The sequence below is a fragment of the Acanthopagrus latus genome, chromosome 14, assembly GCF_904848185.1.
Source record: "Acanthopagrus latus isolate v.2019 chromosome 14, fAcaLat1.1, whole genome shotgun sequence".
Taxonomy (NCBI): domain Eukaryota; kingdom Metazoa; phylum Chordata; class Actinopteri; order Spariformes; family Sparidae; genus Acanthopagrus; species Acanthopagrus latus.
In genome coordinates this window covers 5878102-5901694 of record NC_051052.1, presented here as the reverse complement: position 1 = coordinate 5901694, position 23593 = coordinate 5878102, and the positions used below count along the sequence as shown (strand labels likewise).

Sequence of the window (23593 nt, the reverse complement as noted above, 5' to 3'; positions counted from 1 at the left end):
CTTAATCGTTGGCATATTTCCAGCAATTGCAATTTACTAAATTTAAGTTCTGTAGTTACCTCTCTATATTCAGCATAGTAGTGTTCATTGTTCATGCTGGACCGTGTGACTGTTTGTAATGTTGACTGAATGATGTCAGTCTTGCTATTCACCATTTGGTCTCTGAATTATGTTTCAGAGCTGCAGTTAGTTAATGCTACACAACCCAACCTTTCCCACTGCTGCATTCAACTGACGAAACTACAGGTGGACTGGCCTGGATGATTATTTGGGCCCAATTAAAAGCCTCTCTACTGAATAATCTGAATATGTAGGAGAGAGGAGGATGAAGTAAAAACTGTAATTTAACAAATTGCACTTAATTAGGCATTAGTAATTCCATCACTGATCGTTCTTAGTTTTGACACTAAGATTGAAGAGTAACTGCAAACATACAGATTCCAAATGTTAGTCATCTGTCTGCTTGATTTCTAATAATTCGTACCTGCCCTGAAAAAGCCATAACGGTGACCCCTAAACTAAACACATGGTGGCTTTTATTGTGAAACAACATACTTATCACCCAAAGCAGAACTGCATTCTTGGTCATTTTCTGCATTTTTGGTTACAGTGAATCCGTTTCTAATATATTGCACAGATAATAGGGTGCAAGAGCTGTATAACAGATAACAGATAAGCTAGCTATTCTCATATTGTATTTCTGACAAATTAGCTGTTCACGGAACATCTTCTGTGGTTTCATACAACATTTCCTGTTATTGTGGTGACTGCCGGTGTTCTCAGATCACACAAAGGCAAGGGTCATGAAATTTAAACCATCCACTCTCACTCTCCCAACTGGCTGAGGTCCCCTCAGATCCTCTTGCATCCATCCATCACACTCTGCTCATTCCAGGAGTGATTTTGTGATGAAGTGTTGGAATTTACTGTTTTGTCGTATCCACTTGCCCTTGACCTTTGCTCTTCTTCAATTACCAATTTTTCATGCTTCCCGGCCACCTTTCAATGACCCAAAGAGACGGGGCATGAACTTGGTGGTGAAATATAGATTAAAGGGCGAAGAAATAAAGCTAGCTGGTCTACTGCACCTTGCAAACCCTCAGCAGGTTTGATCATTACTAATGAAACTTTTGTTGTTCAGTGACAAAAAGTGACTAATTTCAAAATCATTTTCTTTCCCTTTAAGCTACGAGGAGCAACTACTCTAGATGGTAGTTTTTCGGGATGGAGTCGCTGCAGGGAGGATTCACTGAAGCCGGCTACATGTTGTTAGTGCTGGGATAAGTGAGCCGGTCCCAGTTGAACACTAATGAATAGCATCGTGTTGGATTACAAGACTCCTGGGGCTGATTTAGCCCCAATCCCTGCGATGAGAGAATATTTCATCGGCTGCATTTACACCAGCGCAAACTGATTTTTAACAGTAGATGTGATTACTGTTGTCCTATTAAACGAAGCACTATGTTTCTCCAGGGACAGAACGCCTGTGTGTTCAGCCCACAGGAGTGAAAGTGTCTGTGCGGTTCAGCGAATTTATGAGGGGTTTCATTTGAAGGCTGATAAACAAGGTTGTGTCACTTCTCTAGAAAATGACTCCATTTTTTAAATCCCTTTTTCAAATCACCTGTTTTCAGCTGATTCAGTGCCAAAGCAAGAGAGAAGAAATACATCAGCCAAAAAATACGGGTGTGAAGGCCAAAGTGGATGAAGGGGAGCACAAAATGTGATTTTGACACAAAATACAACACACCCACCATTAAATTTGCAGAGTGGTGACTATTTTTCCCATGGCCAAGACCTCAATCAACAATAACTGTCCATAGGTGCTAAATGCTACCATCAGCAAGCTAACACACCATGTGGATGTTCTTCATCTTGTGATAACCAAAGTCATTAGGAAGAGGAAACGACACAATCAACGTGGCAATATGGAAACCTATTTAAGTCTAACAACATTATTTTGAGTAACCAGGTCATGATTTCTTATGAAACCTTACCCTTCTTATGTTTCTTAGAGACACTGCCATTTCTCAAATGTATTTACTTGTGCAATGAGCATCAAAAGCTAAATCCTATTTACTTCCATTGTATTCGAGAGAAGGCAGATAGCTCTATGGCAAATGCAAAACAATCTACATGGAGCACCACCGGTAAGAGGAAACATGTACACATGTATTTTTCTATCTGGGGAACTGGAACCATCCATCCCATTATGTATATAAATGAAGCCCTCTGTCAACACACTGACAAAAGGCAGCATTCTTACAGTGGAACTACTAATTAAGCTGAATGTTAAATATATTTTGACATGAATGAAAAGACTCAGAGACGACAACTGCCATAACTGATCAGTGATGAGCACACGACATTCGTGTCACATAAAACGTGACACCTGTTGACCTTAGTGTCACACACACACACACACACACACACACACACACACACACACACACACACACAGACACTACTCAACAGGGTCAGCTACACATACATATAGGCGCATACCTCCAGGGGCCAGACTATAACTTATATAGCATTCAGCTGTGTTGAGTGTCAGCTGGTTAAATTAGGACGCTTCACTTGTCTCTCATTCACTGTCTCACTGTTTCTGACGCCTTGTGTTTGCCCTGTCAGCCTCTGTCTCATCTGCAGAAGAAAACTATGCGCAGGACCATTAACAAAATCGCAACAAAAAGACAAATGCGCAAAGAGAGAGAGAGGAGCTGTCAGTCTTTGTCTGAATAGTGCAATGTAGATAAATGTTGATAGGACCATGTGTATGACGATTATTTAGCCAACTAATTAAATTTCACATAAATGGCTGGGATAATATTGGCAATATAATCAAAGCCCATCCATTTAATTACTTGTGGAGGAGATTAGGATTATTGTTTTGTGGATATGGTAGTCAGATCTCTCCTCTGTCTAGTGCATCATTAAAATCTCAAATTTTGTCCACATATGGTTTGTATGAGCTGAGGTATGTTGGGACCCTTTTTTTTTTTTTGCTCATTTGTGCACTGCCACTATTGCTGCAGCACGGGAGACGTCTCCCATTAGTGTCCTCTGTCCGGCTGAATGAAAGGAACCTCACAGTGAACTCCAGCAGCACAGGTTATGACTTAATGAGATTGGGCTCCATATTAAACAGAGGATATTGTTTCTGAGTGCCAAACAGCCCTTGTATTGTTCCAGAGGGACACGGCGGCATTGAAGCCGCAATATAAAACCTTATCAGACAAGCCTATCACTGGGATCTGCGTGTGTGTGTAATGGAGTGTGTTGCATTCCAGTTGTTCTGGTGGGTACAAGGGAGCCAGTTTTGAGGGGACCGTGAGAATTTGGGGCCCTGTGTCGGAGGTGGTAATACAGTGGAACAGCTGGGGGGTTAAAAAACCCACACATGCGTACGCCCACACACACACACACACACACATACACACACATACAGTGTCAGGTAACACCCCACTTCATCCAGCCAGATGGGCTATCACAAATTCCTTTGCAGCCCTTTAGCTCCATAAAAGTCTAATAAAACCAAACAGTTCTGTTATTTAAAACTCTGCTCAGCTAAAACCAAATACACGTACACTCATACTGACAGCTGAAGAGTGGAAGATGGTCAGGTTCTGCTGGGTCTTTATGTGACAAAAGCTTTAGTATGTTTCGGGGTAACACACTAGAGATATGTTACTTGAACTTTACTGGAGGTAAAGAGTAGAAGTGTACTGACTACTCTGCTCGATTGGTGTATTGGTGTGACATTAACAAAGGCAGACCCAGTTATGATCCTTATTGTACCCAATTACACTCCAGAACGCCGGAGGTTAAAAAAAATAACCCATAGTGTTCCTTACTCATGGAGAGCTGCAGTCACATGGATTAATAAGAGGCAGCATTTTGAAGAATAATACCCACACTGACAGCATGAGTCAGCGAGCGATGCAAGCACAGCTGCTTTGGGTTAAATGTGTCTTTCTGCTGTTTTTCAGCTTCGGTTAGGAAGTGTAGCACGCCTACAGGGATGCATTTGTGCTTCAGTATTTTGCCCATCCTGCAAGTGAAAGGAGGCTGTGCAGAGCCAGTCCAAAGCCTTACCGCCACAAAAGCCCTGAATGGCCCGCCTCCTTCCAAGGATACAGACAAATATAGCACAATTTAACAAACATACAGGAAAAACTAAAGTAAAGCTGTACATTTAAATTACTTTCCATTGACTCCACTAATATGAATGTCTATTTTAGGCTATGTGGACAATGTGCGTAGGGCTTTAACTACTACATTCATTAGTGTTAGCAATAATTTCTCTTTTTTTTCTGCATCAGTGACAACAGCTCTTTTCTGTCTCCTTCGGTGTTGATAAAAACTGGATTTCCTCCTCTGTGTCGTTTGCTGTTACACCAGCAATGTGTTTATTTTGAGCCGTCCTGTTACAAACTGACGAATTCCGGCTTGGTTTAAGGCAAGGTGGGTGAACATGTTTCTTCCACATTTTAGCCTGGAGTGTGTGGAGACCCTGCAGGGGACTGACCTCAAATCTTTGCTTTTGGCAAAAAAGAAAAAAGAAGAAAATAAATAAATAAATCAAACCAGGCATGCAGGACAAGAAGCTATGAATAAATGACCCGCATTGACACATGACACAAACGTTCAAACACACGTGGGAAATCATGATCCATGTCTCTGAGAAATGAGGTGAAAACATGAGAATCAAAGAAGAACATTTCAACCAAGTTAAATGTGTAAACAGTGAGGACTGCGTGATGTGAGATCACATTTAGGACACACACACACACACACACACACACACACAGACATTCAAGAGGGAGAAAGCACAGAGGACTGAAGGAAGTCTGCCAGTTGGCGGATGCATGCGTGTGCCTCTGTGTGTGTGTGTGTGTGTCAAACCCTAACCCCCAAGTGTGTTTTCTGTGCATGCAGGCAGTGAGTTCTGGTTTATCCACTGAGCATGTATGATTGCACATGTCCACCTCAGTTATGAGGGAACTGTGTGTGTGTGTGGCTCACTAATCTGCCAGCCTAGTTAGAGCAGCGAGATGCACCATTTCCATCTGCTCGGTACAAAATGGGAAAATACTGCACAGTGTGCGTGGATATGTAGTACTCGTGTTGTGGAGACATAAAACAGTTCAACTGTTGGCATTTGCCTTCCTTTTCTTTCCCAGAAGTCCCCATAGCATAAATCATTAAAGGTCTCATAGGTGCAGAATACATATTGTTAAAGTATCAAAACACTTAAGCACAGCCCATGTTCAGAAACTGCGTCTTCAAATTGCTGTCAGTACGTCTGTACGATTGTGATGTCACAACTATACAGGCACCACCCTCAGCTCCCAGCACAGCTGATACAGAAACATGGTGGGAGATTCCTGCTCAGGCCTGTGAAAGCTGACCAATCAGAGCAGACTTTTCAAAAGGGAGGGCCTTAAAGAGACAAATGCATCATTGAAGCAATGTAGAGAATAAATGAGTGTGTGTGTGTGTGTGTGTGTGTGTGTGTGTGTGTGTGTGTGTGTGTGTGTGTGTGTGTGTGTGTGTGTGTGTGTGTGTGTGTGTGTGTGTGTGTGTGTGTGTGTGTGTGTGCGCGCGCTCCTGGTGGGAAAAAAAGACTCTTTAAAGATCATTTGGTATCTAAAAGCATTGATCACTAATCAACAAGGAGCCTGAAAGAAAGCAAGCATTAAGACAACCAGCTTCAAACAAAGGGTTCGAATAAATTACTTTGCTGTATGATTTTCCATACCAGCTTTGTTTAACATTCAAATTTTCTGGAGCTAAATGACTGGAAATGCTGTGTATGTATTGTAGACTTTACAGACTAATACACCCATTAAGAGGCAGTACCCTAACAAACACTAAACTTGATTATCAACAAGTGCTCGGCCTGTGGATGATAAACTTTCATTGAAGAATTGAGTGGACGTGTTTCCATCAGCATTCAGCCTGAATCAGCGGAGTTTCCATGACAACAGTTCACAGCGTCATGACAACCGAGGAGCCCCCGATGGCGCGTGGAACACCCTGACTTCCTGTCGGCTTCCTGCTCAGGCTCTCTCTCTGCCATGGATACAAAACCATCCCCTCTCCTCTCTATCTTTCAGTGCGGGGTCACGCCCCCAATTCCTCACTTGTCTGGCAGACACACATGGACACACACACACTCTCAAACACCGAAAATAATACAAAGACACACATATTCAGAGACACATATATGCACTCACACACCTGCAATATAACCCTTACACAAATAAAAGCATGTATGTATATTTATACACTCGCACAAGGGTGTTAGAGGGCTCTTTTCAGGTGTGTTTGCACCAAGGACTTCACAGCGCCCACCCAAAGGCTTCTATTGATGTGTGTGTATGAGACTAAGAGGGCTGGTCGGCTGGTGGGGGTGGGGGGTTAATCAACTTTCAACCAACCAATTGGTCACAGTGGCGGCCCCATGATGAACTTCCACACTGGGAAAAGAAAGTTTGTCCTGTGCTGAGTTCCAGTTAACTTCCACATCACTAGTCTCTGAATTCCATGCTTGACAAAGCAAAAGACAAGCCTCAATTAACTTCCATCAAAACAGTTGGTTTTGGTTTCCACTTTTGTTGCTGCCTAAAAGAACAAACCTATGTGCGGCTCATCAGATGAAAACCCTGCGACAGAAATTCCGCTTTGTTTCTGGAGAAAAAGAAAAGGCCTCACTTTGAGAAAATTACTTTGAGTTTCATCGTGATTCCTTGTCTTTCTTTCTCTCTTTGAACCCTCAGTGGTTCTCTGAGCAATAAAAAGGGAATATTTGTCAGCGCTTCAAGAAAAGCAACTTCTGGTACCAACTAACATCGCCCTGTCAAACTTCATTCACAGTGTCCTTTCACTGTGGGTTCTCACACACAACAAAGATCTGAGGTAAAAAGAGACTCTTTAATTTGAAAATCTCAATCTCAGTGAACTTCAAAGAATTATCCTTTCTGTCTGATTTCCTCACATGATGTAATAGCAGATTCAGATTAAGTCACAAAATGGACTTACAACAGGAAATATGCTGTGCTCCATGTCTGTCAAGAATATTTCTAGTTGTCAGTGGTGAAGATGTTGGGAATCAAAGTTTGAGAATAAAAACAAAACTGGACAAATTCAGACAAAGCTGGACTCAAAAAGATGAATCTATCCAGGTGGACAAGAATGCTCGGGTCACATTTCAGAGGACGTGGGGTTAATGAAGTCCTAAACATATACAGATACTACCATCTCCCACAGCTGACAAATGATGCTACTGAAGTTTTATAGTAAGGTCACGATTGAGGCAATACAAGGGCAACTATACTCCTTGTCACTGGGGCAAACTGCCAACATGCACAGGTTCAGGGTGTGAATTCCCACTGTACACCCCTACAATGCACCCACTGTATAGTAAGTTGTTTTCTATTGAGTGTTGTCATATAAATGGTGAGTGAGCTCAGTTCATAACATCAGCAACATCATCAGTGGCACAGCTCGGACACAGAGGAACAGAGTTTACGCTAGGGTGAGCCTCGGTGATCCCATGCTATGTCTGACCTCTGACATAGTGTCTATAGCTGTTACACAAAAGACTTTGGAGCAGTGTTTGCAACATTTGCAAGACAACAGCCATATGGGTAAACCATAGCACCACCATGACAGAAAGAACAATACTATAAAAGTTGTGACACACTGTGGATAGGACATCTTATCATGAAACATCTCTGCTCCAAGGCAGGGAAACAGGGAAACAAAGGACATCGTTCTAAGGAGAGCATGTTGCCAGTTCTTACTGAGGCCAAGAGAATAGTCTGATCATAAGTATCTAGTGAGAAAATCCCCCAAAAGCTAAGTATGAGCGTGCTCGCATGTGTTCTCATGTTTGTATGCGTTATAGTCTTGTATCCATCGAGCAGCAGCAAGGTTCTTTCCCTCTCCGGCAGCCTTGGTACTTGGTGCCAGCCTTTTTAAAAACAACAGTGGCTTTTGTGTGCGGGCACGGACAGAGACAGACAGCCATTGTCAGCGGCTGTAACTTCAGACAGACCTCCTCAACTGGAGAGACTACAGAGAGAGCGTTGGCATTTTGCGGTTTCAGCGACTAAGTTTCACTCTCTCTCTCCTTTTCACCTTTTGTCCTGTGCGATCCTCCTGTTTTCCGCCTCGCGCTTCTCTGCTGGTTATCCGAAGTTCCTCAAGTCCCAAATGCTGAGTCATTCCCCTGGTCATGTTTCTTCGCGAAACCCACCAACTCCACTCTCTAGATCCCTTAGGAATTATTCAGACTACATATTTAGAGAATTAAGGAAAGAGCTGGCAAGACAAATCAGGAAGAGAGAACTGAGGAACTATCAAGAACACTGCCTTTCCCTGTTTCACATTCAGGTATGGGTCATAATTTTCAAATATGGAAACAGAAATTGAAAGTGTATATTGAAAATCGTATAATATTTCAAAAATGTTCCCTTGTTTTCTACTGGTGCCTGAAGAGAGCTTGGTAAAATCAAACCATGACAACCATGTTGCAATATGCTACATTACATGCAAACACCAGATCTTCGAATAATTGTTTGATAACCAAAGAGTTCTCAGGGACAATTGGATTGCATTTCTGCTAAATGCCCATCCCTGGTATTTAACCCCATTCTCTGTCCAGTAACCTGAGCGTTGTACTGGTGGTGTTAAAGAAACACTCCACTGAAAATCTGTCTCTTAGGTATCAAACACTTCCTTTATAGCCTTGAAATGTGGCTTTGCAAAGCTTTACCCCGAGATTCCACCAGATATGTGTCCACTGCGTTACGGTGATCTGGTTTTGCTCTGCCATCTGGCTACCCCCACCAGTTGCATTTTCAGTCCACCACGGCGCAGTGCGGTCACCAACGGGCATAATCATATAAAAGTGTTCACGACCGACGAATTAGCAAAAGAGCTTGTATTTGACTTGTATTGTATTTGACTCCTTACCTATTTGACAACCCTAACCCTAACCCTAACCCTTTTTTTAAGATTTCTGTGCTGGTGTAAACAAAGAGTGTTTTATTTTGACAAGTAACCAGATGTCATACTGTTCTTTTGGTGCACGACTTCCTGTCTGCTCGGAGCTAAAGTCAGCTGAATTGCTGGGTTGTGTCCTGCAAATTTGTTCCGGAGGGTTTTGGACTGCCAGAGCAGGGAGGAGCAGGTACGCAGCAAACCTGGTGGAAGTTAACACACAGACTAAAGTGAAACTCTTAACCCTCTAGTCTCGGGGTTAAGCTTGCTCCTTTGTAGAGAATGGCAACTGTAGTTAGCATGGATTCAGAGTAGGTAGAAACTCTCAAACACTTCAAACCACTGCTGCAACATAATCCACTCCTCCACTGTTGGTCCTCTTATCCATAATGTCCTAACACTCATAGTCGTTCTCCCTTACTAAATACACTTCCTCCCCTCCTCATAACTCAGAACCTTCACCAGAATGTGTTGATATACAGTAAAAGCTCACCAGTGGAGACAAGCATTCCAATGGAGAGCTGTTTTAGAGGTTTCTATGAATGTTTTGATGCTTCTACTTTGACACAATAGAAAGCTGGCGAATGTTGCTGTTAATCGTGAAAGAGCCGTGTTGTAAGTTGACAAGTGGGTTGAGTATTTTAGAATCAGGCTGAAATGTCCCACTCAAACCAGGAACCTCAGGCTTGTGTAGTATAGGAGAGCTTTCCACCAATGCATTCCACTTTCACCTCTGAGACTTTCTAGCTTCTACCAATCACTGGCGATGACACAAGCTTCCAAAGAAACTTTTGAGTGACATAAGTGTTTCACTGAGCTGAGCTTCCTGTCCGGGCTGCTCTGCATCAAAGAGATTCAGCTGTCCTCGTGGCACAGGCGAGCTTTAAAATAACTGTGACCGTACGCTGCCACAGTGAGAGCAGACTGCAGCTAAATGGATTAAAGAATAAGAGCACTTATGAATAAAATGCTTTTAGATGGAGAGACCAGACGAGATACCAGCAGAGAGAGAGAGGGGAAGGGACAGAGGGAAGGAAGACAAAATATCACAGAGGAAAGCAGCCAATCAATTATTCAATGTAACATCTGTGGTTTATAGCAATTGCCAGCACTGTGGTGAGGATAATGCAACACACAATCAGTACACTTCGTGATAGCACTGAAAAGGGGCATAGTGCTCGGATCTACAAAATGACAGTGTTTTTGCTCCATTCTGAAGATTAATGATCTGATTTAGGAAATTACATATTTCTGTAATATTGCATAATGAAACTTTTCCCTTCGATGTCATAATCCCTCAATTTTGTATGCCAAAGAAAATCTGATTATATATTTTTACAGCTAAAAAACCAGACAGTTAAGGCGGCTTTGGAAAATCTTTCTAACAAGATTTATTTCCATCAGTGAAGATTTTTATTTGGCTGATTTACAGAGCTTGACTCCATCAGGCTGTGTGTGTGTGCGCGCATGGTTGTAGGTTAGCGCACACATAATCTCATCTTAAGCGTGGAGTTGAAGCTGGAAGGAGGGAGACACAATTATAACTTGTGCTATATACAGGCACAAAAAAAAGAAGGGTTGAGAATAGAAATAATAAATACAAATGGTGGGGGTTCACATAGGAGTCAAACTGCTGTTCTGTGTGTGTTTGAGGGTCAGCATGAAGCAGCATTGACATATGATGTTGGTGTCAATGTCCCTATTTAAGTTAACAGATCTATCTCTAACTGTAAATGTCGGGAAGGTTGTCAGTTCTACCAAAAAGGTGCGTATAATGCATTAATGGAAAATAAGCATGGTCTTACTTACTCTGGTATTTAACTCACATGTAAATTTAATTGGATCATTAACATTTCAGTTAAAGCTGTGCCTATCCAATCCATCAGATGGACATAAAAAGAAACCTCAACTTATTAAACATATTAAACTTATCTGTCACAATCATTGCCTTTGGAATTCTATGATCGAAACTGAAAGCTTATTCCAAGTGATTTTCACCTGAGACTCAAAGTTGTACCAGTTTGTTACGACAGTGATCGTCATTTTGGGTTTATGGAGCGTAAAATTACAAGGGACTGTAGGTTAACAACTAAAACTGAGGCAGTGACTTGTCAATAACAAGGTAGCCGTGCCCAAGTGTTTCCCACACATAGATGACACTTGAGTGGGCCGCCCAAGTTTGGTGACCCATTTTAAAAATGTTTACTTGTATTTTTTCAATCCATCCAAGAGAGCACTGCCATCCGTGATCTTTTGACTACACCTCTCGTCTCCTGACAATCCAAAACAAACTGGAGAGAAACAGAAAAAGATGAAGTGGCTCGTCGTCTTCTTTTTCCCCGTCTTTTTAGGCACAGTGCTGCATTTGTTGCCCCATCACCACCACCTGCAGGCCAGTGGAGTACTGTGAAACATTACTATGTCAGCCTGTGCAAGTTTCGCAGTAAGTTTGTTTTAGAAGTTTAAAAAGGTAAGCATCATTTATTGAAACTCTTCTGAGACAGTTTCATCCCTGCTGTGATCCACTATGCATGTGTCTCTCCGTTATCGTCGCTCTCGACTTAATATTTATGGAATTGCACATTCAGTACGCTGCGTGTGCCAGAATGTGTGTGCCAGAATTTTGTAGGCAATTACTACAACACCATCAGGCATCCTATGATGCCACCGGATACAACCCCTCTGGTTCGAATGCTCCGAGTGCACCGGGTGGCCAGATGGTATATCACAAGGAGAGCATATGATCACTGAACTCACATTAAGCTAAACACATCAACTATGACACACTGTATGGTGGTATGTTTGCAAGATTCCTTTGGAGGCAAGACGTAAAGGACTATACAGCGCTATTTGGTGGATTTTGGTTTAATCACTGTAAGAATTTACTACGATTTGTAGGTACTGACTGTTTACACTTACACATACAACACACAAACCATAGATCTATTGAGCTGCTGAACGATCAATAGCATTCAGACTGTGGTTGTGCATTTCCGTCTAACCAATCGCCATGCTCCACCAATCTATCAATCCAGCGGTGCATTCGACAGCAATTCCAATTCAATTCACTGTGGCTCCACAACGATAAAGATTTATCAAATAAGGAATACTGACTGTGGCGAGAGAATGCACGATTTACTTGCCATGCCAGCTGAGCTCTGGTGGTACACATTACTGCTCCAAATGTTCTCAAAAGGTAAGAGTGAGTCATCCAGTGAGAGTACTGAATTGCAGTCCTTTAGGAGTGATTATAGGTAGAAGGAGTCAGATGGAGTTCTTTATGTCTGAGAGCTGAACAGAACAAAAACGAGAGTCTACAGAGAGAGGAGCTACGAGAGGAGAGGAGACGAGCACGGATACAACCATCACGCTGAGCTGAATTAGATTAGTTTTAAATCTCTCACCAGGAGGATCACAGGATAGTAAAACTCAAAGCTGCAGGGGTTGAAACACTCATATATACATATATTCAATGTCACAATATCCCTTTCCGGCTGAAATTGCACATATGAAACCACAGACAGAAGGTGTGATAGCCACTGAGAAGTCAGATGTATGGCGGAAACCATGCTGCTAAAAAAAAAACAAAAAAAAAAAAACATATGGCACAGTGAAGGACTCCAGCTAGAAGATTGTGTTTGGACAAACAGGGCCAAAATGAGAGCACCAACGACCTCACAGCAACTTGCATGGGTGTGTTTTTGTATGGGAGAGTGCGAGCAAGAGGCCGAAGTGTGTTTGTGTGCGATTTGGAGTGGTGTCCAGGCATATTGTGGGACAGATGGCTGGAGGATGCTCTATTTCCTTCTCTCTGTGTATCTAAACAGCATCTTCAACACAAACATTTTAAAGGAAATGAAGCAACTTGCAGCAGATGGGTAGATACGGCGCATGTAAACCTGCAGCCGCAGAAAAATGAAATCAACAAGCTTGGATTCCCAAACATCTGCCAAAAGCAGCTCAACTGCTGCAACATCAGCGTGTAACCAGGTTTGAATTTTTCAAATTTACCAGAAAATTAACTCCAGTGGTTGTAGAGCATATGTGTCAAACTGGTCCAGTAAAGGGCCACGTGGCTGCAGGTTTTCATTCCAACCAAGCAAGAACACACCTGATTTGGATCAGCCAACCAATCAGCCAACCAAGCAAGAACACATCTGATTTCATCTGATCAGGTGTGTTCTTGCTTGATCCACATGGCCCTTTACTGGATCAGTTTGACACCACTGTTGTAGAGGGTCTGGAATCCAGAGATGACTCTCCCGACCCATCTCCAGTAAATTAATGAACAGCTTTTTGCTCTGGAGACAGCAGGTGAAGGAAGGAGTTAAAGGCCAGTGGCATTAATGGGAAATGTGATCTTCATTTTATGAAACAAGACTGACAAGCAGTGGCAATAACGCTGCTGTAATTAGAGTCAACCAATTAAAAGTGGAGGGGAGGTTTGAGGTCTAATGCAGCTCACTCGTCCCATCTTTCACAAATTGACTATTTCTGTGCCAACTTACATTAAATAAAAAAGCATCTCGTGGGCTCATCCGAGGTAATTTGATCACACAAAATCTCATCAGAGGGAATCACGCAGGTTTCTGATGGTCTGCACTTTTCTGGAGCACACGGTTGATGGAATTAAGAACGGTTAGATAACCTTTTTGAGAATCAGTGTAAACATTTTAGCATGCTGTTCCATTTTGTCAAAGGTTGGATGAAAAGGTCAGCCAAAGCTTTACTAAAGACGGGTGAACAGGGACTACCAGGGCTTCTACAGAAAGTTCAAGCGAGTCCTCGGCAGATTTGGGAACCTTTTCAATTTCATTTTTAGCTTAAGTTAAAAAAAAGAAGAAAAAAAAACTGTTTCAAACCAGCTCAAACATATCTTTGGTACTTCTATGCAGCAAATGATCAACATGTCCGCCGACACATCAGTAATAAGCTAAAACTGATCAATACACCAACTTTACTGATTTATTCTTTGCTTCAACTGTATATCACCCTTTTCTTCACAGTAACTCGATATGTCTGTACCTTTTCATCAGGAGCACAAATTCAGAGCCGAATAAACAGCCAAAATGGTGATACATTTAAAAAACATGATAAGGAATACATTAAAGTTCCCGTCAAGACAGAATAATTTTGTTTTATGTCAAACTTTTGCCCTCAAACTTGATGTTTCCGATGCCACAGGTCTAATTTTTGTCTACATCTGAAGCAATGATACATGCTTGCAACATGTGTAAAAAACGTTACATTGACTGCCCTGGTTGGCAGGTGATAATTAACTGTTAGAAGCTGTAAATAGCTTCCAGACTACTAGTCTGGTTTTCATGAAACTTGAAAGGATGATTCGTCTTCATTTCGGAGCCATTGTCAAGTTTGGAAAGGAAAAGGCACAGGAACATTAAGACTGAACGCCTGTATCCCATCAAAGTTCATGGGAGGCTGTGGGAGCAGTGGGAGCGCCTTCCTCAAATCCAGCATTCAGCACAGACGACTCAACACAGAGCGGCGCCACACTGCACAATTTCATTCATACTCCAACATGTGTTTGGGAGAAGGACTCAACCTGTTCAAAGCATGACAGTAAAATAACAGCACGGGCAGCACCTGATTCACGCGTTAACTACATCTGAGTGGGATATGTAGCGGGAGTCTGTATTGCAGAAAACACGTTTCCACGCATGTTCTAACAAATGCAGTGTAAACGCAACGTTCATCTCCCCTTGCCGCCGATTGCAGATTATGAAGCGCAGGCTGAAGTGTGCAGGATGCTCAATGTCCGAGGGGATTAAACAGACGCACCGCTCAATCTTTGACAGCGTTCGAAACGTCCACAGCATCACATGTCAGCCCTCACCACGGTCAATTACATCAGGGCTTGTTCCCCCCCCTCTTCTCTCCACTCCAGTTTCTTACCTATTTGGCTGAAAAGGAGAAGCTGGCAGATGAAAATGTTGGTCCTGGGAACTGCCGTCTCCATGGTCTCGGTGGGAAAATGAACCGTAAAGAGACAGAGTGTGGGGTTTATAAGACGGCGCGGTCGGGTGCGTAAAAAGATGCGCTACCAGGTCATCTTCCCTCCTCTGCTGCCTTCTGCGTGGGGCGCCAGGGGGGCTAAATCCTCGGCTGATCGGTTTGGCTCGGCTCGGCGTGGTTCGGCTGGGTTTGATTTTGAAGAGTGCTGGCTCGCTGGCTGGTTGGTTGGTAGCGGACGCGCACTCACGTATATCGCAATAGGAGAAGGGGGCTGTGAGCGCGCACCGCCCACTGCCCTTAATGGAAATCACTGTATCACTCCTATAATGTTCTTATGATATTACCACAGGGGCGTGGAGTGTGTCAGCGGCGTGCAGCTGAGATTTAGAGGCTTTTATCTGCTCGGGCAGCAGTGAAGGATTTACATGATATTCCTGCAGCGGCTTCTCTGTGGATGCGTTCAGACAACTTGTCGCACTTTATGGCAATAGGAGGAAACTGTGAGGAAATAATTTAGAAAATGCTTTAACGATGAACACGTTGCTGTGTGTTCTTGTTATCTGATAGATTGTGTATTTAATGACAATTTGATATGTCCACACCAGACAGCAGTCACATTTTTATCCCAAATACAACTGTTAAGTGCTCCAAAGTGAGTTTTAGTGACCTCCTCTATATTGCAGAATTCTTTAAGGGAATGATGGGTAGTTTTGATTTATTTGCATGGTATATCTGATCTGATTCATTCATATAGGCCTAACACTTATCATTCCGGGTGGATGCACAATGTGCTGCACAGATCTTGAGCATCCAGTTGCAGCCAAAAAAAACTTGTGGGAATAGTCCGAAGATAAAACATTAGACCTTTAAGTAGTAGACAGTTAAAGGTGCAATATGTACAAATTTAAAGCAACATTATGTAGAAATTGGCCTTTTTTTTTTATATTAGCAATTTGGCGTGAAACACCACCGTCCAAGGTTTGTCAGACTTATTGTTTTCAGTTTTTACTTATTATGTCTACATAATGTGTTGCAGAGATATCCAATGAAGTTAGCATGCTAACCAGCTAGCTCTGGCCCATCTCACGCCAAAGTACCTGTGCTAGTAATGTAAACACCAACACCTTCCCGATGCTCTAAATTCCTGGTTTAGGACTGCTAGCTACACGGTGCTAACTATCTAGCTGCAGCTAAAGTTAGCAGCCGTTAGCTATTAATCTCATCATATGCTACCCCCTGATTATTTTGTGTATGAATTTCACAGGTGGCCAGTTCCTACACACTGTACATTTAAAATACTACATATGACTAAGAATTAAGACCAGCAAGCGATTGACTAGTTAAAGTTAAGGAATGTGAATTAGAGCCATTAAAAGGTAATAATAACATAAGATAAGAAAGATACTAATTAAGACCAACAGTTGATGATACATAAGGATATCAATAAGGATAACAGATAACATACAGTCCTTACTGTGAGTAACACAGCAGTGATGTAGGAAATAAGTAAAAAGCATTTAGGTTACATCAAATGTCTTATCTTATTGTTGAGCACCACGAGTTTCTGTCTTGGAGTATCTTTACAAAAAGTTTCATTTGAGTACTTCACAAAAGCTTTAAGTAGACTCAGGGAGAAACCTCACTTTTTTTTTTCTCGATTTTGTATAAAGCAGTGAAAAGAAACAAGAATGTGGATCCAACCAGCAGGACTGTCCCACAGCATGTGTGTATTTGCAATGGTGGGGAGATTTGGCAATAGTTGGACTAGGAGATTCCCATGAAGTACACAATGGCATAGTACTGAGAGAGAGAGAGTGTGTGTGTGTGCGTCTGTACGTGCATGTGTGTGTGTGTGTGTGTGTGTGTGTGTGCACATCTTGTGAAAAAGAATTAGTGTAGCTTCACAAGCAACAGGCTTCAATGGTGCAAAAACACACGGTTGTGGGAGCTTGTAAATGTTTGTGAGAGTGAGTGTGTGTGTGTGTGAGACAGGCTTCAGTCACACAATAACATGCTGCTCTCGTTACTCTGTGTGCATTAATTAGCATAAATTAAGAGAGATAATCCTCTTTAATTCAGGCGGGAGCCTTGTCTCACTTGTTGGACCAACATTTTTTCAGATGCTTGTTACAATATCCTCCCTGCCTCTGTGCTTCCGGTATATAAGCCTGTGTGGTTGTGTGTGTGTGTGTGCGAGTGTATGTGCTAATGTTTGTGGGAGAAACGGAGTGTGGCTGGTGGAATAACAACATGTTGATTGCAGCATCAGTTTGTGTGAAAACTGAAAAAACAGGGTGAATAGAGCAAAATAAAAAAAATGACTGGGGGGAAAAAAATGCTACAACTGATATGACAAACAGACACCAGCATACTTTCACACAAACTGCTTTTTTTGAGATGAGCCAAATGAAAAAATGCCATCAAAACAGACATGTCCATACACACAGAGAGCATTCCTGTCTGCTCTGACAGGTGTAAAGACACTGCTGTGTGGTGAATGATCACAGTGTGCTGTCGCCTCCTGCAAAGTATCCACAGCTTTTTCAGATCCCGTTGCTGTGGAAAGCTGATTTGGTTTTTTACTGCACACAGGCAGCTATGGATTATGGATTATGCGTTTGCTCTCCTCTTCCTCTCTCTATCTGCGTGTTTATATCCTAAGTGGAGCAAGGTCAGAAAATCAACAGGAGTTAATTTAGGTCGTCCACTGTCCACGGCTCAAAATGTCTCAAGAGAACACTGATCAGATTTTCATGAAGCCTTGAAGAGAGATGCACACTATAGCTTCTGACGTTCATTTCTGACTCTACACTGGTGTCTCTAAGGATGATATGACAATTAATATAATAATCTATATTATATACAGACTGAGGCTCTATCCCATTTCCAGTTATTATCCTGATCCTGTGCTCTCAGCTCTGAGTTCCAAGGGGTAGTGTATAAAGTCTCCCCCTATGAACTGGGACAACCCCTCGAGACCTTCATACCTCATCAGATCTGTCGATGATGATTACATAAACAAACGTGACCAGACATTTGCAATACACCATCTTCAGCTGAGGTGATTGGCAATCCTGGTATTATTACCGTACCGTCTGCCATTTATCTAATAGAGATAGAAAACACATGGACACAGGCTTGGAATTCATTCACACTGTCAAACAAGTCATCAAATAAACAAGAACACAGCTTCATTTAATTACGCTTACATTAGTAACCTGCCTGTCTGAACTGATATTAGAGGAGCAGTACAAACTGCAACAACTTCAATGCTGAATTTGATTTAAATTTTGGGTGTCATCTGCCATCAATATGGGAGGAAGGGGGGGCATCATAATGTGGGACTGACTGACTGACAAAAAGCAAACTAGTAGCAACTGTTTATGCTCGTTGGAGGCCATGTACCCCAGCTCAACCCTCTACCCCAACAAGAATCAAGACACCCTACCACTACACATGAATATGTAAAATAGAGAGATGGGGCTACATGGTTGGGGCAAGAGGTGTATTGGAATTTGGCCAAAACCAGGTGTTTGAGTTTGACAGAACAAAAGTCCTTGTCCAAAGTTAAAAATTGCAGTTGTCGGCACAGAGAAGCTGCTACAGTTCCATCTTAATTGTACGGGGCAACTAACAGGAAAAATATGGAAGAATACTAACAAAATAATAACACTCTAGCTACCACATATAGACTGTATCATGTTTCTTGGAAAAAAGATCCTCCGGTAATATGTTTGCTGTCTAATCATTTATTTTTCAATCTTCAGTTGAAGAAGTCATCAGTAGACATTCCAAATCTTGCCCTCTTAAGTCACTACAATCCCCCACAAATTTTGATTATGTACATGTTGTGTAGTGTGTGTGTGTCTGAATCTCTGTTGCCATGACAGTGGACTACAGTGGATGCCGTTTCTGTGTTGACAGTGATATTGACTTCCAGTGGTGGCAACTGGAGGTCAGTATCCTCGACACCACCGGGTTGACAAATACTGGTCGATGGTGTGTGTGTGTGTGTGTGTGTGTGTGTGATTGTAAGACAGGGAGACAGATGCCATCGGTGGTCGATGACTGCTATGGAGCAACACAGCTCTGTGTTTGGGTACTGTTCATACTGTTCATGCTACTGTGGTGGAACATACTATCATTAGTATTCAGGGAGGAATATTTGAGCCCAGGCAAAACAGCAAATAACAAGATTACACCTGAAACAACTAGTCAGTGTGTATTAGTACATGATCTCTGAGTCTTCTGTTGAAAATTGGTTCCTGTTTGAATGACAGACTAAGAAAATGGCAGCTCTATAAAGAACACTAGACTATCTCACACTTCAGCACATTTACTGTTAATAACTCAGGTTCCTGCAACATTTTAACTGTCACACATGAACCAAGAATCTGTGAGCGCTTCAAAATTCAGGTGTCTGTGTTCTAATTAACAGGCAGGCTGACCTATGAGCCAGCGTTGAAAGAAAATGTTCCTTTATGGAAAATCTGCTCTAATTAGTTAATTCAATAGATTCATTGTACCTGAAGATAATCTGTCTCTTAAAGGCAAAAAAACAAAGAGGAATCAGACAGTCAAGAGTCACCATGTTGTGGAGAGAATGTCATGGCTGTCATTCATCATCGGCATCAAGCAGCTTCAGAAAACAGTAAGAGATGTCTATCTGCGTATTTGTGTGTGTGTGTGTGTGTGTGTGTGTGTGTGTGTGTGTGTGTGTGTGTGTGTGTGTGTGTGTGTGTGTGTGTTTCTGAAAAAGAAACTGAGCAGACGTGTGTGCCTTTAAGTGTGTGCTTTGGCCTTTTTACAGGCTATGTGTGTCTGACTGTGATCTGACATTTACCTTCCTGCATACTAAAGGTTCCACCAGAGACAAGTCATGTGACTGATCTTGCGCCTACACACTCTCTATTTTACGATGTGTGCATTTAAAACCATTTAAGATATCTTTGCGTTTTATCCACACATCGACCACAGTTTCTCTATTACTTGCTTTATCAATTTAAAGAATACTGCCAGTGTAATTTTCATAATCACTTTTATTTTAATCTTGTAATTGTTTTTTGGAAAAGACATCATATTGCACATGCTGAATTTATATAAATAAGTTACGCATGTTAATAAATGGAGGGACTGAGCAAGAATCTCGATGTGTATATCCTGTTGTGCATACACACATTCTCATCTCCGTAACTTTAATCCAGTGAATAAAAGTTGTTGAAAATGTTTATACATCAGTTTTTATGAGTTCCTAAAAAGTAGACACGAGAGTGTAGAAAGAGTAATGGACATATAGGGGATTAAACAGTGTTTCTACAGAGATGCTTCATGTACAATACAATTGGTTTTATCCTAATTACATCAAATCTCATGTACTGAGGCCAAAGCACATTATTTTTAGGGACACCCTCCTTTCCACACAGCCACTGGTTAACTTGGGTTAAATGGCATTACTACATGATATGTTACTTTGGCAAAACAAAACAAAAAAAACAGGTGTAAAAAATGTCCAAATGTGGTATATCTCATATGTTTAGTCTTTCGATTTTGATGGTGTACTTTATACAATAATTAGCTATACTAATTACCAGACAGTTAGGATTTCTAAGCTTTGAAAACACCACTTTCCAGTCATGAAGTGTATGATGATGAGCAGCTGCACCAACTGGAAAGCAAAACCTGCAGCAACTCGTTTCATACATGGAAGACTTAACAGTAAATGTACAGTACTTTGCTATCTCAGGCTCTTCTTCTGTCAGACTATGCCTGACAACCACTTGCAACTACTGTATATCAGTCTTTATACCCAACTGTTCTGTGACATGTACTGTCATCCGTCTTTTGACATGCTGGCTGAGCTGACACTGACTGACAGCTGACAGCAGGCTCATGACCACTGCAGCTCCTCCTTTGTCCTTGAAGTGAGTGATATTGTGTTGTCGGCTGAAAAATCAGTGTTGTTTTTAATACTTCATGATAGTTGTAGTGTAAAGCTTTGGCAGACTGTGATAGCTAGTTATTCAGTAGTGGACAGATGCTCAGTCATTTTGTCACTAATCGAGCTGTCTTTCCGCTTAATATTACTCATGATGGCGATGATGTGAATGGATAATACATCATACATCTGCAATCTAATTGCCCTCTTCATGTTTCGAGTTCTCCCCGCTAATAATCTAATGCCCTCTCATAAGACTGCTGTAGACAGCAAGAGGAAATGCTTTGTTGCATCAAAAAGCCTTGAACGCATGTGGATACACTACCTCACTAGTTTTCTTGAAAAGACGACAAAACAGGAGTTCAAATAAACTGGGAAAACAGCTCTTATAGTTGAATGAAAGCCTCTTTCACACAGCATCTAAAACCAGTGACCTGTGAGAACTATGTGAAGGGGAGTCTTCAATACCCAACAGTGTGAGAAACTTATGGTGCCAGGAATTAAGCTACAAATCCCATTGATGCTACATATGTTGAATATATACAAACTTCTATACAAGTGATTGTACTGCGACCCTGAGGCCCAAAACAGAACTGAATATTAAATGACAAACAAACTGTCCCTCTTTATTCCGCTTTTGTCTTATTATAAAGGAATACACTTTCCGTTCAAACCTCGTAGACCTTTTGAACAGGTTATATGCTAATCTTTCAGTGCTAATAGCTCTGAAAATAATGTCTAGGAGACATGTACCTCAGCTGAAGGTACTGGATCTGCAAAGCCATTACGGGGGATAAAGGTCACTGTGATGATGTTAAATTATTAAAGTAACGTCCTAAGCATGATATCAAGACGCAAGACTCCAGAGAGCTTTAATGTCAACCCGTCCTTATACAAGAAGACAGTATGGATGACATTTTGTTCTTTGGGGGCCATCACTGCTACATTTAATATTAAAGCAGTGCAAAACAAGACTGTTAACCTAAGCTGTGTCGTGTAGCGACTTTTTGCTTATTTATTCAGCTCCCTACTCCTCTCCCTTGTTATTTAAAAAAAAAAAACAGTGACTTAGTGACTCTGGCATTTTTCTGCCGTTTATTAACAACCAAGTTTCCCTCTTGATCTATCCCATTATGTTTGATGACTCTTTGTGCTGCATTTTTTTAAAAATAATAAAAAGTATACTTGGTTACATAATTTCATTCCTACATGGTTACATTTTCACACATAATATCATCACAATACAGTGGTTTAATCAATAGCCGCATATTCAAGCAAATGTTACAGAGTAAAATATTTTTCAATCTCTTCCTCAAACTTGATTACCCTCACAATTGACATTAAGGCAATTATTGCCATGACAAAAAAAACAACTGCAAAGACAGAACAAAATGTAGTCAAAGGTTGTCAAGAGTAGTTGTCTTTAAGTAGGTGTGTGTGTCTATATGTATGTAAGACATGTTAGGTGAGAGTGACGGTTTAAAGACATTAACCGTAGTTGTACCAGGATGAGATGCGTCATCAATGTTGGTATCTCCTTAAATAGAGTTAAATGGGATTCTATTTAATTCTTCTTACCAGCATCCAACTGTACCTTAAATAAACATGGTGGCATAATCCTTGGTGTCTTTGTTGTTATACTGGTCTCTAAGTGTTCTTGCTCGTGGCTTCCTCCTGTGGTGTTTCTGTCACAGATCATGCGCTGATCAATTAGTGCAGGTGGTGATGTGACAGATTTTCCTTTGGATTCTCTCTTGATGAAATACAGTACATGAGTTACTTTAAGTGGTGTGGTAACACACTTTACTGAAATGAGAATGCAAATGTGTGCGTCACATATGACAGACATGGGGAAGACACCCATTCTTCATTACTCAGAGATTTATAACATGACTTCAAAACTTTGCCGTCTCCCTGAGAGCTTGATTCTTTTTATTCCTTTAAGCATGGCTACATCTGCGCAGCAGCTACCTGATATGCACCTCCTTATCTTTTTCCTGAATGTTATTCATGCACTCCATTACCCATGATTCTGGTTAAGTGAAACAGGCTTCTATTGATACAATGATAGCAGTCCCTTTGACACTGGCGTAATGTGAATCCTGGTAGATAGGACTATGATATAGCTGGGCTGGTATTCTGTCAAGTAGAATTTTTCTTTCTAAAGTCTAAAATGTTGTCTGCACACAGATGGAGAACATGATGGGCCTTTTCCTACTAAGGTGGTGAAATGTTTACTGTTTGACAATTTTGTCCACTTTGAAACTAGTAAAACCTTTTGAAAACATTTCAATCTTCTCTTTAATAGACTCTGAAGTGAATTAAGCGCAGGCAGAGAAAACAGTCTTTGTGAAATGCTAACCTCAACACACCAACTCGCCTACTTACGACATGCTCATTTGCAGGAATTGTGTGGATTTGCACTCCCATACAAAAGGCCGTATTTTTAAATAACAGTTCTTGCACAGGAACATTTTTTTGTCTCCATCTCTATATTGGACTAGACTAAAACAAAAACACTCAGCCAGTGTTGGAAACAAACTTGAAGTGAGGTCAGTAAACAGTGTGGGATATGAATAGCGAATTAAGTTCTATCTTTGAAGCAGCTAAAGAGACACACTCAAGTCTCTCTCACACACACACACACACGCACAGGGTGACAAACACTTACTT

General features: G+C 41.5%; 1 protein-coding gene across 2 annotated transcripts in view; it reads right to left on the bottom strand.

Moving 5' to 3' along the window:
- Positions 1 to 23593, bottom strand: part of ptprz1b (protein tyrosine phosphatase receptor type Z1b) — a 68009-nt gene that overhangs the window by 43301 nt on the left and 1115 nt on the right. The gene's annotated exons all lie outside the window — the stretch shown is intronic.